Source organism: Lepeophtheirus salmonis, chromosome 8, assembly GCF_016086655.4.
Source record: "Lepeophtheirus salmonis chromosome 8, UVic_Lsal_1.4, whole genome shotgun sequence".
NCBI lineage: Eukaryota > Metazoa > Arthropoda > Copepoda > Siphonostomatoida > Caligidae > Lepeophtheirus > Lepeophtheirus salmonis.
In genome coordinates, this window is record NC_052138.2 from 28,217,955 (window position 1) to 28,233,543 (window position 15,589).

Sequence of the window (15,589 nt, forward strand, 5' to 3'; positions counted from 1 at the left end):
CCAAATTTTGGTGAAAGGTAGTACAGACTCTTTTCTGGACTAGGTTTTAAATAGCATAGTCGAGGGGGAACAGTCTGGGAACTTAAATTATGAAAACTCTCATTAAATCGGATTAATCATTGTGACTGTATTAGTTGATAACCACCCATTCAACAGGAAGCTCTTCACTCATTTTCTTTGGGGTGGTGAGCTCCAAATTTCAATTACTCACCTACACAACATCAATAGAAAAGTTCATCTCATCTTCGACCCTGCACACAATTAAAAAAAAAATATTTATATCTGCTTCCAAAGGGAAAAATACTTTAGCATTTCCCTAAATCATCTAAGAGTTAAATGATAATTACTCCCTTACTTTGCTCATATCATAGAAATCCACCATAAAGAGTGTAGAAAGAGCTCAGAAACTACAATCGAAACCATACTTGATACGGTGTGGGATCAAGGTCACTAATGGGCAAGCATTTTTGGCCAGATTTATCAAATCCTCTTCAATGTGATGGGGAAAAATTGGGTTCTGAACTCAATGACAACATCCGATAGGAATGCAGAAAAAGATCATCCGAAAACAAGTTCAAATCTAGAATGATTACCAAACTTCAGTCTGATAATGTTTAAGTTATGAACATTAATTTTTCTGGTGTGTGCATCTATTTTTTAAATAATCAATGTAAACTATATATATATTGCAGCTTATTTAGTCTTGAATTCTTATTTATTGTCCTATTATGAATAAATATTTATAGATTTTTACTCATATTATCCGTATTGAAAAACCGTATTAATATATTTTTATTAAAAAAATAACATATTTTATTTACCAAAGCTGTTAAACTTATTTTTTTATTCCTTTTTTTATGATGGCCTCGACATCACAAAGTCAATGGAGTCCTAAAATAAATTAGTGTTGTCAAAGATTATGAAATAACTTTTGGGAAAGGATATCCTACCTTAGTCGAGACTGCATTACTTATTTTTCCATGGACTCGGAGCAATAGGAATTGTACTCGGAACTAGAAACCTCCAGAGCATGAGGACTCGGACTTGATCTGAACAATGAAATAGTGGGATTCAAATACAGCTCTGAGAATGGGATCTTTACTCTTTTCTTCAGTTATATTTAGAATGATTAATTAAATTTTTCTATGGAATATGAAGAGGATATAGATGAAGATGCAAAAATTAATGGGAATTATGAATATAGGTAGATATGAGTATAATATTAAAATTATATCTTGATATTTAGTTTTTTATATTGATTGTACTATGTAGGCTTTCTTGATGATAACCTCGACGAAAATGTGTATTGGCATCATTCATCAGTGCACATTTAAGTTGTGCGTACAAATTTTACCATAACAGAGGTTTTGTATGCCATGAATAGATAGCGTTATCGTTGTTGATTTATTGATTGCATCACTGTTTTCCATTGCATGCCATTGAGACTGAATTGAAGTGCTCGACGCAGTAATCAATCGTTTTCGTTCACCAGAAATAAGAAACTAAGTTTTTACTCCAGAGATATCATAGTTTCGTCTAACTCAAGAAGATAATTATTCCTACAAGTTCTTTCTTAATTATTTGACAACAATACTTTACTTTGGGACTCCATTGACTTGGGAGTAGCGATGATGTAGCGAGAAGGAATGGCTTTACCAGTATGAAGTTCCATAAATTTTACAAGGTTTGGATGATTATCAATATGGAGAGTTACATTGTAGGAGACATACGTCATGTTCATATCCGACATAAAATTAAAAGCATCAGGACTTGATTCAATTTTATTCTTTGAATAAAGATTCTAATTATTGTCGTAATTACGACTTTTATTACGCTGTCGAAGTTAGAATTTTCTAAAAGCTTGGCTTACAAAATCACAAAGGCCACATGAGAGAATTCTAAAAGCCTTGTCATAAATCTAGACTTTTCTCCTTTATTATCGGCAAAAAGAATTAAAATTAATATTTATATATGCAAGTTATATACTAAAACTGAATGATATTTAATGTTAGAAAATAAAATATATTTGTTATATTTATTTTTTCTTGTTAGATGCATAATATTTTAATTAAAACGTGTTAGAATTCATCATTTATTCATAAAAGTAATATTGGAATTGTAGGTACAAAAGTTTTTAAATGAATACATGGAAAAAAACTAAACTATCTATGTAATAGCTGGATATGTAATAGGCAAAACAAAGAAGAATGAACCGTCAGCTGTGGGCAGCCATCTTAGGTACCTATAATTTGTATATGAATATATATGGGATACTTCTCTCCCACTTCGAACATTGGAGGCACAACGATATTCTCGAAGTTCTACAAGGATTAGGATAAGATTCAAGTTCTTCTTCTTGCCCTTTTAATCCAAATTCATTTATGTACTATGTCGTCTGTTAGTGCCTATAATCAGAATTCTTTTAGTTAAATCACTCTTATACTTTCAACGTTCAGCGTTTACACTCACTTACATCTTGCTCCGTGACCTTATCCTTCTCATTGATAACAAATGTTATACAATAAAGTCAGTATACTTTGAGAAGTCATGTTGGATCAGAACCAAGAATAAACTAAAATCATTTTATTACAACAATCATTGCTACTATTTATTTTTAGAAAATTCAAATATAATATACACATGATATATAAGAAAAAGTTGTAGTGATTTACTTAATTAGATGTGATTGCCTGTAGCCTTATCCCTTCGTCCACGTATAACCTCCTCCAGACAATGTGACCCTCAATTTATTTTCGTGATACCCCAAAGTGCATATTTCCGAATATCTCGGAAAAAAGGAGATTACTTTCCTCCTAATCTAATAATATATTCTTCGGTTTGCTAATTTATTTCCTTATTATTAAAATGATTCAATAATTGAATTTCAACTATCCATTGTCGTTATTGTACGGGCATACATATACAATGTACCCGTCGTTCTTGATAAAAAATAAATCTTGCTCTACCTCTCTCGTTTTCTCACTGTTGACTTCTAACAACGGATTGACAACCCAGTCCGGTACTATTAGCTATAAAAGATCCTGATATCGTTCCGACATGTATCTGTGCAACTCTTCCAGGAGAGTATAATACAATTGAAGGTGATAATCTTATATTTTATTTTCTCTATCCAATTCACAGCGGCTTGGAAACTCGTGAAGTTCATGGCAGGCTAAATTTCGGTTGAATAACTTACACTTAGATAGGAATGTGGAGATAACAGATCTAACTTGGAAAAGATTCGTATAATTTCCTTGCCACAATAAATTAATTTCATTGAATTTTGTGAATATATCATACAATAAACAATGTCCTCTTTGACGTTTTTAAATCATTACAAAGCCTAGTTTAAGAGTTAAAAAAAAATAATTAAAAGTTTCACTTTGATAACCATGTAACTTCTGTGTGTAGGAATAAACGTTAAAACTGCTTATAAATATTAACACCAAGTTGTTGAAACAGTTTGTAATTGAGGGCATGTACCTTGATCTTATTAACTGCTGTGATAACAGTATTAATTGACCATGTAAAGTTGACAGTTTAGATTTTATGCTACCAGATGCTGCTTGTGGTTTGCACAAAGCACTGCAAGTACACCAGGTACGGCTTTTCAAGAAACGGATGAAGCAACGATGACAACCCATCATGGATGGTGTACCATCTATTTCACCACGAAAATGTTAGCAACTGGGTATTTTGGAAATAATTACAGAGGGGAACATGAATTCAAGCCAAAAAAGGAATTTATCTTTGAGGGCAAAATCCAAAATGATCTCAGTTTTTCTCTCAGTCATCAGAATTCTGATATATCTGGGATTATATTAATTCGGGATTATAATCCTTCAGAGTCATTTTTTACTCTTAAAACAATCCCCACATTAAAATTAGGATTAATAAAATTTATGTAAAAGTGTTTTTTATGATTAAAAATTTCTGTATCTTGTTTTGAACTCAATATATATCCATTTTTAAGCTGAAGAATGATAAAAAAACAAGACTCTTCTTTAGGCCCATCTAACTTATTCATGATACTATATAATGATGAGGAATATCATAGCTTATATTATAGAAAAATATTCAATGTATAATTTAAAAAAATATTTATTTAAAATATATGCATTTCCAAGTATTTCTTTACGTTTTGTATTTTTTAAGTGATCCCGTTTTGAAATATTAAAATTATCTACTCATCGTGAATTGATCGCTTTATTGGTACGATCCTAGTATCTCATTCCCAATGAAGGAGTCCACTTTACTCCTTGTCATACCTCGTGTAATTTGGAATCGGAATTCGAACATTTCTTATTAAAATGGGCTCTTGTAACTGGAAGTTAAATAATGTTGCAGCAACAAGGCTGACCAATTTATCTTCTATGTTTTTCCCCATTTAATTTATTATTCCTTGAACTGAATTATTAGTGAGAGGTATAGACTTCATAATTTGCCCTTGTGACTTATGTGCAACTGTGTGAATAATCATTCTTAATGCCCAATCGTGTAAGCCTTACCATAACTAGCAATTAGCAAAGATATGTTGTAGAAAGCAAACCACCATTTGTGGATTGTTGTGCACTGATTAAAACCATATTTCGAATAGTTTTTGTGTATATAACTTTTCTCAAAACAGCAGACAAATAGGTTTCATGATTCTCATGGACTTTTGTGTTTAAATAGTTATAGAAATAAATTATTATTGATGCAAAAAATATCTTAATACAGTTTTATAAATAGTGGACGTCCTTTAAGTACTTGCTAGATGTTTTAGGGTTCATAATGTGGGTTATTTTTTTGTAATTCCACATTTTTAACGAAAGTTTAAGTATTTATACTAAGTAGTCTGCTTTTGAGAGTAATAGTATACTGAGTATAGGATAAAATATAAAGGCACAAATAATGAAGTATAATAATGAGATCTTGATATAACTTACTTCTGTCCTATCGATTGTAAAATATTCAACATATTCATTGCTGGTACCTTATCATATTTTTGTAAATTTTGTAGATCATTCTTTCAGTTTTATGTAATAACTAGCTTAGGATTACCTGGCTTTGTTTGGGGAAAGGAAAATCCCTCGTAAAGTTATTCCGGATTTACCTTATCCACCCTACCCTGTATATATAGTGATAATGAATAAATAATTGTAATGATTCTTTCAGTTTAATTCCACTCTTAACATATTTAGCTTTTTAAGTGATACGGAGACGTAAATGAATTGAAATACCGCCTATATATAAGGATTGCTTGAAACAAACAGCTTTTAGGACTAAATGTAGTTCAAAACTTTCTGAGTATATATTGTTATGTAATTAAACTCTAGTATCTTAAAACTAATACTTTAGTGATATTGAAATAGAATTGATAAAAAATTTACGACTTTGAATTGAATTTAACCAGCGGACAATGCAATAATTATCTTTCTCTTGCCATATGCATGATGCTGTTGGCTTCATTGATTAAGTTTATAAATTTAAATTTCTCTCTACCAATAAAGTCGATGGGTGCGTCTAGAACAACGTTTCCCAAAGTGGGAGATTCCACCCCTCGGGGGTGATGTTGGGGGCAGTTATACAAAAAGGAGCAATTGGGGGCAAAAAAAAGCGGTGATTATATATGTGTGTGTGGAGTTTCAAAAAACAAATATAAGAATAAATACTTTTCTAAATTTATTGAAAATCAAAAAAGTTATGGGCTAAAAAAAAGAAATCGATGAAAATTACAATTTCGTTTATTTCAGGTGCAAAAAACAACAACAAAAGAACTTCCAATAGATTAGTAAATGGAATAAAGTTTGTAGAAATTTGTCTGGAAATTCGATTGCACATAAACTTGCCGAATAAAAATTGATGTTTAACTGAAATATCTGTTGTTTTTTTAAAATAATTTTTCCATTTTTTTCATTTTTTCATCAAACTGGATTAGTATGGATTTGGTATGCAGTCAGATCCATCTATCATTTCTAAGGCTACGGTTGGTGTCCACGTTGAAGATTTTATCGTCCGAAAAAAACGCACTTAACCACCTTTACACTTCATTTGGTTAATAAGAATTTTACTTTTGCTGATTATGTCTGCCTGATTCTGCTTTGTTAGCAGATGTTTTGAGGCTCTGACCCTCGGGAAGATACCCAGGTCAATCCGGATGTCATTTTGATGGTCCCTTTGCTCACGTTACGTTACGCCAGCTTAGCAATGGGCGTGTCTGGATGAGTGTCAATTGATCGTTTCAAGCCAGCTATGAACCTTTTAGTCTGGACTTTATCAGATCTTGTTGAATGAGCTGCTCTCTCAGTCCTTCCCTCCTCATCAAAGGTCTTAACCACGTCATTAACTGTTGATTTTGGATATCTGAAGAAGGAAATTATCTCCTGAGCAGAGTATTCCGAGCGACGAGCTTTGATGATGTAAGGGTAAATCCACATCAAATCATCCAGAGCATGTGACTGTACCTCTTCGATTTTCTTCAAAATCTCAGCAAAGTTAGCTGTCATGAAAATTAGATGATCCTGAAAATTTAAGCTTCTAACTCTCAGCGGTTCTCGAGATATTACATTTTTAAATGTCAGCTGTTTCGATATTCCTGTAGAAAATCGCAACATTTAAAAACTGAAAAACTTTCCATTTTTGGATATGACACTCATTCTTTTTTTTCGTTCAATCCACATTTCATCGAAAAAATTGATGTTGGAATAAATATCTGACAAAAACCTAGTGTTAACATCCCTTCCTTTTAATTTTGTTTGGGTAACAATTCCTTCTTACAAAATGAACACCTTCAATTTGGTCCAAAATTCGTAATTTTGTCGTTTGTGAAACACCAAGAACATCTCTCGATGAACGTTTTAACCTTGGTAGAACTGTCCCAGGAACACGAAGCAGTTATCGTTTTGTACCAAATCAACTTCCACCATCACTCACTACCTGATCAGTGAAGATACAAAGGCTGTTGCCCCCCGAAGTAAGCGTCGTCAACAAGTGTCGACAAATTCTTTGTTCCAGTACCAATATTCTATACTCCATTTCCCCTCCCACCATGTCTACTTTCACTGCCCGTTACTACAAGATATCAAACAAAGATTATGAAAATACTGTTTGTATATTTGAAACATTCTATCAATAAGCGATCCTTGGACCAAATAAGTCCTAATGCATTTGTCTTTTTACTATTGCCATATGATACTTTCTTTTATCTTGCCACTTGTTTAATTTCAAAAATGAAATAACATAACTTTTTACACTCATTATTATTATGGTACATTTCATATTTCAGGTTTTGTATCCCTTCTACATTGCAGTTTGATGTCCAAACTGTTGATTGTTCTCGTGATCATTGTTGTTTATTAATTCCCATTCCAAATATACTAAGAGGTAGTTCCTCGGTTGGTGGTAGGTAGTCATAAAAGGGCTTAATAGCTCCCTTCCAGTTTGGTGTATTAATTTTATATCTAAAGATTGGTAGTGAATCTACGAATTTCGGACCAAATTGAAGGTATTCATTTTGTAAGACGGTATTGTTTCCCAAAACAAAGATTTGGTGATAATGAAGTTTAGGGACTTAGGAAGGGATGTTAACAATAGGTTTTGGACAGATATTCCAACGTCCTTTTTTTCGATGAAATGTGGATTGAACAAAAAAAAAAAAAAAAATTAGTGTCGTATCTGAAAAATGGAAAGTTTTTTAGACAAATAAATACGATTTTTAAATTTTTCGTATCAATTAGCTTTTCTGGTCCAAAATTTCAGGTATATTGCACCTCTAGAACAGATTTTATTACCAAAAAAGTTATTCTAAATATTGCGATTTTGAACAGGATTGTCAACAGCTGATTTTAAAAATGTTATATCTCAGGAACGGCTGGGAGTTAGACGCTCAAATTTCCAAGATCATCTCATTTTCATTAACGCTAACTCTGCTGCAATTTTGAAGAAAATCGAAGAGGTACGGTGACAAAAGTCTTTTTATCTGGATTATTTGATGTAGATTTACCCGTAAATTCTCCTGACTTTTTCCATGCTTGAACGACGAGATACTAAAAAAACACCATTGTTATTAAGTTCAATTGCAAATGCATTTAGCTTGTCGCAAGTATTAAATTTTTTTATCACATAACCTATACAAGCCTCATAATTAGGCGGTAAAGTTATTCCGGATTTACTTTGTCCACCCTGTATTAATGTTCCACAGTAATTTGTTCTTTAATGCCGGAGTGCCGAAGGTGTACGATGTTTCGTTAGACTATATTCCACTCATTCGCCAAGAATTATCTATCCAATATCTTCTAATTGATGAAAAAGGCTTATGATAATTGAAAGACATCCGAACAAATGACAGTCGATATAAATTAATAAGTACAATTCAAATGGATTGAGTATTGAATGATATAATTAATGTCGACAAGGCTAAAGCTTTAACACAGAATAATCCTTCTATTTCATTTTCCAAATAGATTTGTGTGAAATCAGACAGTCTTCTTCGTTCCTCGCTTTAGTGTCAAATTGTAGAATCAAGAATGTGGATTGTTGAGACAGACTCGAAGAAGAATTGGACTTTGAAATAAAGGAGGATTGATGGAGTTGTTAGATGAGAGTCTGACCCAGGAGGATTTCCTTCACTTAAATAGCGGTAAAAAGGATTCCTAATGTCGGATATCCGGAATGAATGAGGAGAATAGATGAAATGGATGAATGAATAGAAGGAAACATCGACATTTGACACAAACTATCGTAGAGAGAATTAGCTTTATAGTTTGATGGGACTTCCGTATATTAACCCCTTATGTCCTCACTGGGATGGTCAATTATTTCAATTTGATTAGGATATTTCGTTGTGTGAAATTGGTCTAAAAGCCCAAATCAAATTTGAATATATGACTGTGTGTTTTGTTTGTTTTTTCATACATGCTACTTTTGTTATGCAGAAATAACAGTCCGTGCTATAGTTTGCTGGCTCTCTTCATGTCATCAGTAAGACAAAAGACAGATGACAAGACACATTATTCATCCACACAGTGAGATTTTTGATGCAGGATATACAGCATATATAAGTAGCCCAGCTTTTTCCTGATCTGCAACTTTAAAACCAAATAATGTTCATTACATGTTTTGATTAATGATGTTAAACGTCGTTACTGGTCATGGAACGTCAATTCACCACAAACAAAACAAAAATTGTCCAGATTGTTTGAACAGTTTATTTGCATGTTAAAAATTGCGCCCTTTTCTTTTAGGGTTATAAGTAAAGTGCATATTTAATAAATTTTGACCATGATATAAGGTAATTTGGTATTTTTACCAGCAATAATAAGGATAAATAAACAAACTGATCCTTCTCCAGTTGTAGATCTTGTGCATCTTATAGTCGGAGACGCTGGAAGGATACTTAGAACTCCAAATGCAGGTCAAAGTTTATCTATCGAGGTATTGTCCGTTCTTGATACAAAGTCCAATTTATAGTAACGAGCGTGCCTCTCAATCCCCTTAAACGGGCCCAAGAAAGTTGGAGTAAGATACTCTTTCATTGGTTTATTTTTAACAAAAACAAATACATTTTTATTTATTCTTTGTTAATGGCACTTTTATTAAAGTGTCTCGGAGGAACGTGTGAAATTTTCTCCATTGTTTTAAAGAAACTTTCGACGTCGAGGTTGCCAGAAGTAAAGGTGGACACATTAAAGAAATTGAAGGCCATGGATCCCGAGTGGGCTATGAGTAGTCAAAAAGGGTGAATATTTAGAGCCCGGGTCTATTGGTACTGACTTCCTCAATCCCCATAAAACTACAGGTGGTACATTGATCGAGTCTTCTTTTTCTTCAGGCATTCGTGCTACAAGTCCGGTCTTAAAAGATCTGTTGAAACGTTCTATTAGTCCGTTGGACTCTGGATTATACAAGGTTGTGTTCTTGCTTGCAATCCCAAATGTCCTGCAAAAACCCATCCATAATGAAGTTGTGAACTGTGTTTCTTGGTCAGACACAATGGTTTCTGGTGCTTCAAACCTCGAAATCCAACCACTCAAAAAATTATTGACTGTTGTCTTGGAGGTTATATCTGGAATAGCTATCACTTCTGGCCATCTAGTGAAACGATCCATAATAGTTAGGAGATATCGCTGTCCCTGAATAGTGGCAATGGACAGATTAAGTCTACGTGAATACAGGAAAGTCTTTCAGATGGAGAATCGAAAGATGACGTTGGTTTTGATGTCCTGAAAGGTTTGGTTTTCTGACACACGAAACAATCTCTAGTGAAGTTTCGGACGTCTACGCACAAATTAGGCCTTGCTCATCAGTCCACAAAAATGTATTATTTTTTTAGATAAAATACCTTGAAAGGAACCATAGTATTTTGAATATCAGGTGCAAAACCTGATATTCTGATTGGCCGGGCACATAAAAGAACGCAAATTAGTCATTTTTTTGGCTTTGGAAAATTCTTGATAGCACAAACTTTATTTGGAGCAGGTCTTGTACCCTCAGGCAAAAGAATATATCACAGGTGAAACTTATATTTTGATAGTGTGATGCCCCAAGAAATACATCGAGAAAAAACATCACAAATCCTTGAAAGAAGTTCATCTTAGTCTCTTCCACCTGGAATCCCTGATAGTACCTTATCATTTCTAGGACAGAATTCATCACCATTACAGGTGAGGCCCATAGGACCTTGATTATAAATATATCTGTCAAATTCAGTTATAAAAGTAGTTAAAGATTTTGTTTCTTCATATAAGGGAATTTGCCAATATCCATGTAAACAGTCGAATATAGCAAAACACTTTGTATCAGAAGGAATAGCTGCAATTATATCCTTGGGAGTAGGGAACAGATGTGTGGACAAACTACATATTTGTTAAGTTCAACAAGACCATTAATTTTTGGAACGAAGGATATTTGAGAACACCACTCTCAGACACCATTGACTTTCTGAATAACTCCCGGAGCTTCGTCTCCTTCAAACTTGCTCTTTGCAGCATATTGAAATGCACAATGAGTTTTGCGATCATGATAAACGTGTAATTGTTTGATTGTACTCGGGTTCAGAAGAATTTTTATAAGAGCACCTTTGATAACCTTAGTTGTCCGTTAATTTGATGTTGCAACACAATTTTAAAAGCATCAGTGGCTTTCCAGATTCTCTCTCAATGTGGGAGATGTTTTGTAGACGATATAACATCTTTATCAACTCCTGTAGCTTAACACACACCTTTGGGATACACTGAATAGTCTTTGGAATAAACCTTAAACTCGAAAGTATCTTTCATCCGAGTAGTATCTTATCCTTTAGAGACGTCGACACTAGATCATGTACAAGAGTAGATTGTCACTCAAACTTAATTTGAAATGTTTTACTCCCAAAACAATTTAAAGAGTCGTTATTTGCTGCAGAATATGTTTTTTATCATTGACTTCGATGAACATTCCATAAGACCTAACACAATTCAGACCAATAATTGATTGTTCTGCTCTAGTATCAGAACAAGCAGAAAATTTGAATGGCGTTGTCTTCTTAGGTTGAATGAACACAGACATTAAGGGCGTTGGTTCACTTCCGCTGTTCATTGAATTTAAATATATCCTAAATTTTTTCAAATCAGAAGGCACTTTTATTGATCCTTACAAGCAGGGCTGGCCGTGCGTAAAGGGAATATAGGCAAAAGCTAAGGGCGCATGATTCCTAGGGGGTCCAGAAATTGGGGAGGAAAGAAAATCCACTATTCTTGAAAGTGGTTAGTTTTATTATGTCTTATTATATTTTTTTAGCCTTCAACTATTTTACCCGTACGCTTAGCTTGTTTTTTTACTTCTTTTTATATATACATATATATGAAGCACATAAAATAATGCCACTGATCTAATACAGTTTTTCTTTAAGGCACTCTCTGAAGAATTGAACTATTATTTTTATTCCCAGAGATCAAAGGCTTTGTTTTCAGCCGTACAGTAGATGTATTGTAACTCTGTATTTTAAGAATGCCTGTTTTGACGTCAATGGGTCAAACAAAACTTTATTCATGTAGTTATTTGTTTGTTTATAAACACTTGCATTGATCGTATGTCTGAAAACAGACGACCTCTTTTGATTCCTTCTTTCAATTTGTAGTTGAATACATTAAATACCTTTGATAAAGGGATAATATTCTCCACTGGTATGAAGATCTCCTTTAGTGACTTGTATGCCATCCAAATCTGCGGATGTGTTGGGTTGGAGACCGTAAGGAGGTTATTTATTCTTTCTGACTTAAAGTTGATCTGGATTTTCGTTCATAGGGATATCTTTACCTCTGGATTTTCTTCCATTGTTATATTTGCACCAATTCTTCGCAAGTAAGTTCTTAACCACACTTCTGATGGAACAAGCTTTCTCCAGGTTATGATTTTGGGCCGGGTTCAAGATCTTCCTAGGCTATCTCTAATTTATACTTTCTCCCAGGGATGGCAGTATTTTAAATGCGTCACTTCGCCCAGCCAAGTTGAGGCAACGGCTGCGCTGGACTAAGTTGGACAATGTCAAATGTCCCAAACTATATAGTCTTGGTCCAGAGTGATCCATTTAAAATAGGAAGCGGCTTCACATTCCCTAAACCCGATGGCCGAACATATCAACAGACTTTTAGTCAATGTTGAAAAAGTGAGAAGAAGTTTGCTAATGTACACAAAAAAAAAGAGGACAGCTTAAACTGCATATGCTGGAAATTTTTTTCTAAAAGAGAATACAAACTGTAGAAGGAAGGACTAAAGGATTGGAAAAATGCAGGTGACTTGCTGAAGGTACATGACGATAGCCAGGAGCATAATGCTAACCTGACAACATTGAAGGACTTGGAGGTCCGTCTTGAAGAAGGGCTCACAATTGACAAACAAGAGATGTGAACATGCAGAGGCAGAGAAAAGAAGGTGGCGTAATGTTTTACGTCGATTGGTGGCAATAATTCAGTCCTTAGCGGTTATAAAGGGCAGGAAAAAGGTGTTCAGGTAAAGTTACTTCAAATGAACTCAAGAGCTTTTTTTATTAGCGCCGACACATTAAATATGGTTGTAGGGGATACTGCAAAAGCTTGTCAGATGCCCGTAACTACTTTGGGCATTTGGCAAAGTTATTCAAGCTCTTCTCAGCCTCCATCCATTGGTGGGACGTCCTCCTGAAACAAATGGGAATCACTCGGAAATGATGGGCACAGACCAGATGGGAAAGTAAACTAAAAAATACTGAGCAAGTCAGGGAGGCTCTTCTAGAGGTGACAAAAACAGCTGCAGATCTTGTGGTTATAGTTGAAGCCCAGTCTTTGGCCGATGAGCTTAGATCCTATCACTTTTGTATGCTATGATGTTCTCAGCAAGATCCAGTACGTCAGTAAACTGATGAAGTCACCCTGCATGCAGCTTGGTGTGGCTGTCGACTTGCTGAAGAAAATCAAACATTTCCTTACCAGCTACAGAAAAAGTGGTTTTGCTACACATATTTCTGTAAAACAGATGGGTGAGGAGATGAACGTGGAAGCTGAACTCAAGCAGAAGTGTTTGAGAACCACCAAAAGCACTTTGGCTATAAGTCTCCAGATGAGCCTATAAAAGATGCACTTGGAAAAATGGAAACTGCATTTTATAATGTGGTCGTGGATACTGCAATATCGTCACTTGATGAGAGATTTCAGAGCCTTGGAGAGGCACTTTTTAACACTTTTGCTGTGCTGCATGAAATCACCAACTTAGGAAGAGAAGTGCCAAACCCTAAGGTAAAAGGTATACTCACACAATGTTACCCATGACAGTGAACTGGACATTGATGGCATTGCACTAACCAAGGAAATTGAGTATATCCCACCATTGCCATCAAACAACATGAAGATCATGGAAGTCTTGGCCTTCTTGCATGCAAACAAGATCACAGACACACAATGTTTACAGAGATTTACACAAACACGTTGTTTACTTTACAAATCTTAGCCACCCTCACAATTACAGTGGCTGCTGCTGAGATAAGCTTGCCAAAGCTCAAGTTAATAAAAGCAAAGATGAGATCAACAATGCATCATGAGTGTCTAAGTGGGCTCGCCATTATCTGCATAAACAAGGAGCTCTCATATCAGCTGCCGTATGATGCCATTATTCATGACTTTGCTCCCAAAAAGACATGAAGAGTACGGTTGTAGTATGTGATGTGAGACTATGGATGTCGTGGTACATTTTGTTCTGTGCATTTATTTTGTTTTCCCCAGAACCAGAGGTCCTGGTAAAATCACATATGTTTAAAGTTTCACCTTTTTTATATATTATATGATGATTGTTCTTTGTGAGTTATTATATTGTCTTGTCTGTTGTTTAATTATTTTGAAACAACATTGAACCTATTTTCAAGTTTTTGTGTACACACAATTTCTGTTTAAAAAATTCTGGAATAAAACAATAACTAAAACATAGCTATTTGTTTGATTTCTTCTTTTGCAATGGAAGGGGTACCATCTAAATTCTTGCCTAGGGTGCCAAATTGGCGAGGGCCGGCCCTGCTTACAAGCTTATTTGTGGAGTCCCGATCTAGATAGTTCCGTGATTAACAATTCCTACTCTTATAAAGAGCACTTCCCTCCTTGGCAAAAATGTCACAAATGATCAAAGCGTCCACACTTTGTACATTTCTTCACAAATGGAAGGCACTTTCTCCTTTGACATATCCTATTACTACCACATCCACATCACTTTCTTGATTCTTTTTGTTACACCTTATTCTTGCCCTTCTAATCATTTATTCTTCCTGTTTTGTAGGAAGAACCTGCATTCAGGGCTATTCGGACGAAATCTAATCCCATTGATTTTGGAAACCGATCCAACAGTTTGACAGCTTTTTGCAATGACAACAGGGTCGTTGGTTAGTCAGATCCTTTTGTTTTAAAAATTCAGCTCTGAGATTATCATCTGCCACGACTCGAATCAATTCCATTAAAATAATTTCTTCTGTAAATATTTTATCTAGTTCACATTTTCTAGTCTTAGAAAACTTTACCTCCCGCCACTCAGAAATAATTCTTCTCATTATGATTATAGCAAGCAATAAATTTGTCTGTCCACGATTTGAATTCTTCCAGAGCAGTGTTAACTACGTTAAGCCTGACGGGGCGAAATCATTTCGTAAATAAAACTTTTTTTCACGACAAAGATGAAAATCCAACAAAAATCATGACAAAGACGAAAATCTACCAAAAATCATGACGAAGACAAAAATCATGACGAAGACGAAACTCTGACGAAGACGAAATTTTGACGAAGACGAAACTCTTACGAAGACGAAATTTTGACGAAGACGAAACTCTGACGAAGACGAAATAAAGGATAACTACGACGAAACAATAACAATGTCTGACGAAAATTATATTATGACAAAAACTAATGACTTACGATTACGAAACCAACAAATATCAATGCAATTACTGATGCTGATGGTTCGTGCAACATGCCCCATGGTCTTACAACAAACTCATAACACAAAACTTTTCTGAAAGCGTATTAAATTTAATTAATAATTAAGTGTCTTTGTAATGTGTATTTATGTATTACCGACAATGTGCAAAATGTAAGTCAGAGTGGGCAATATGCAAAA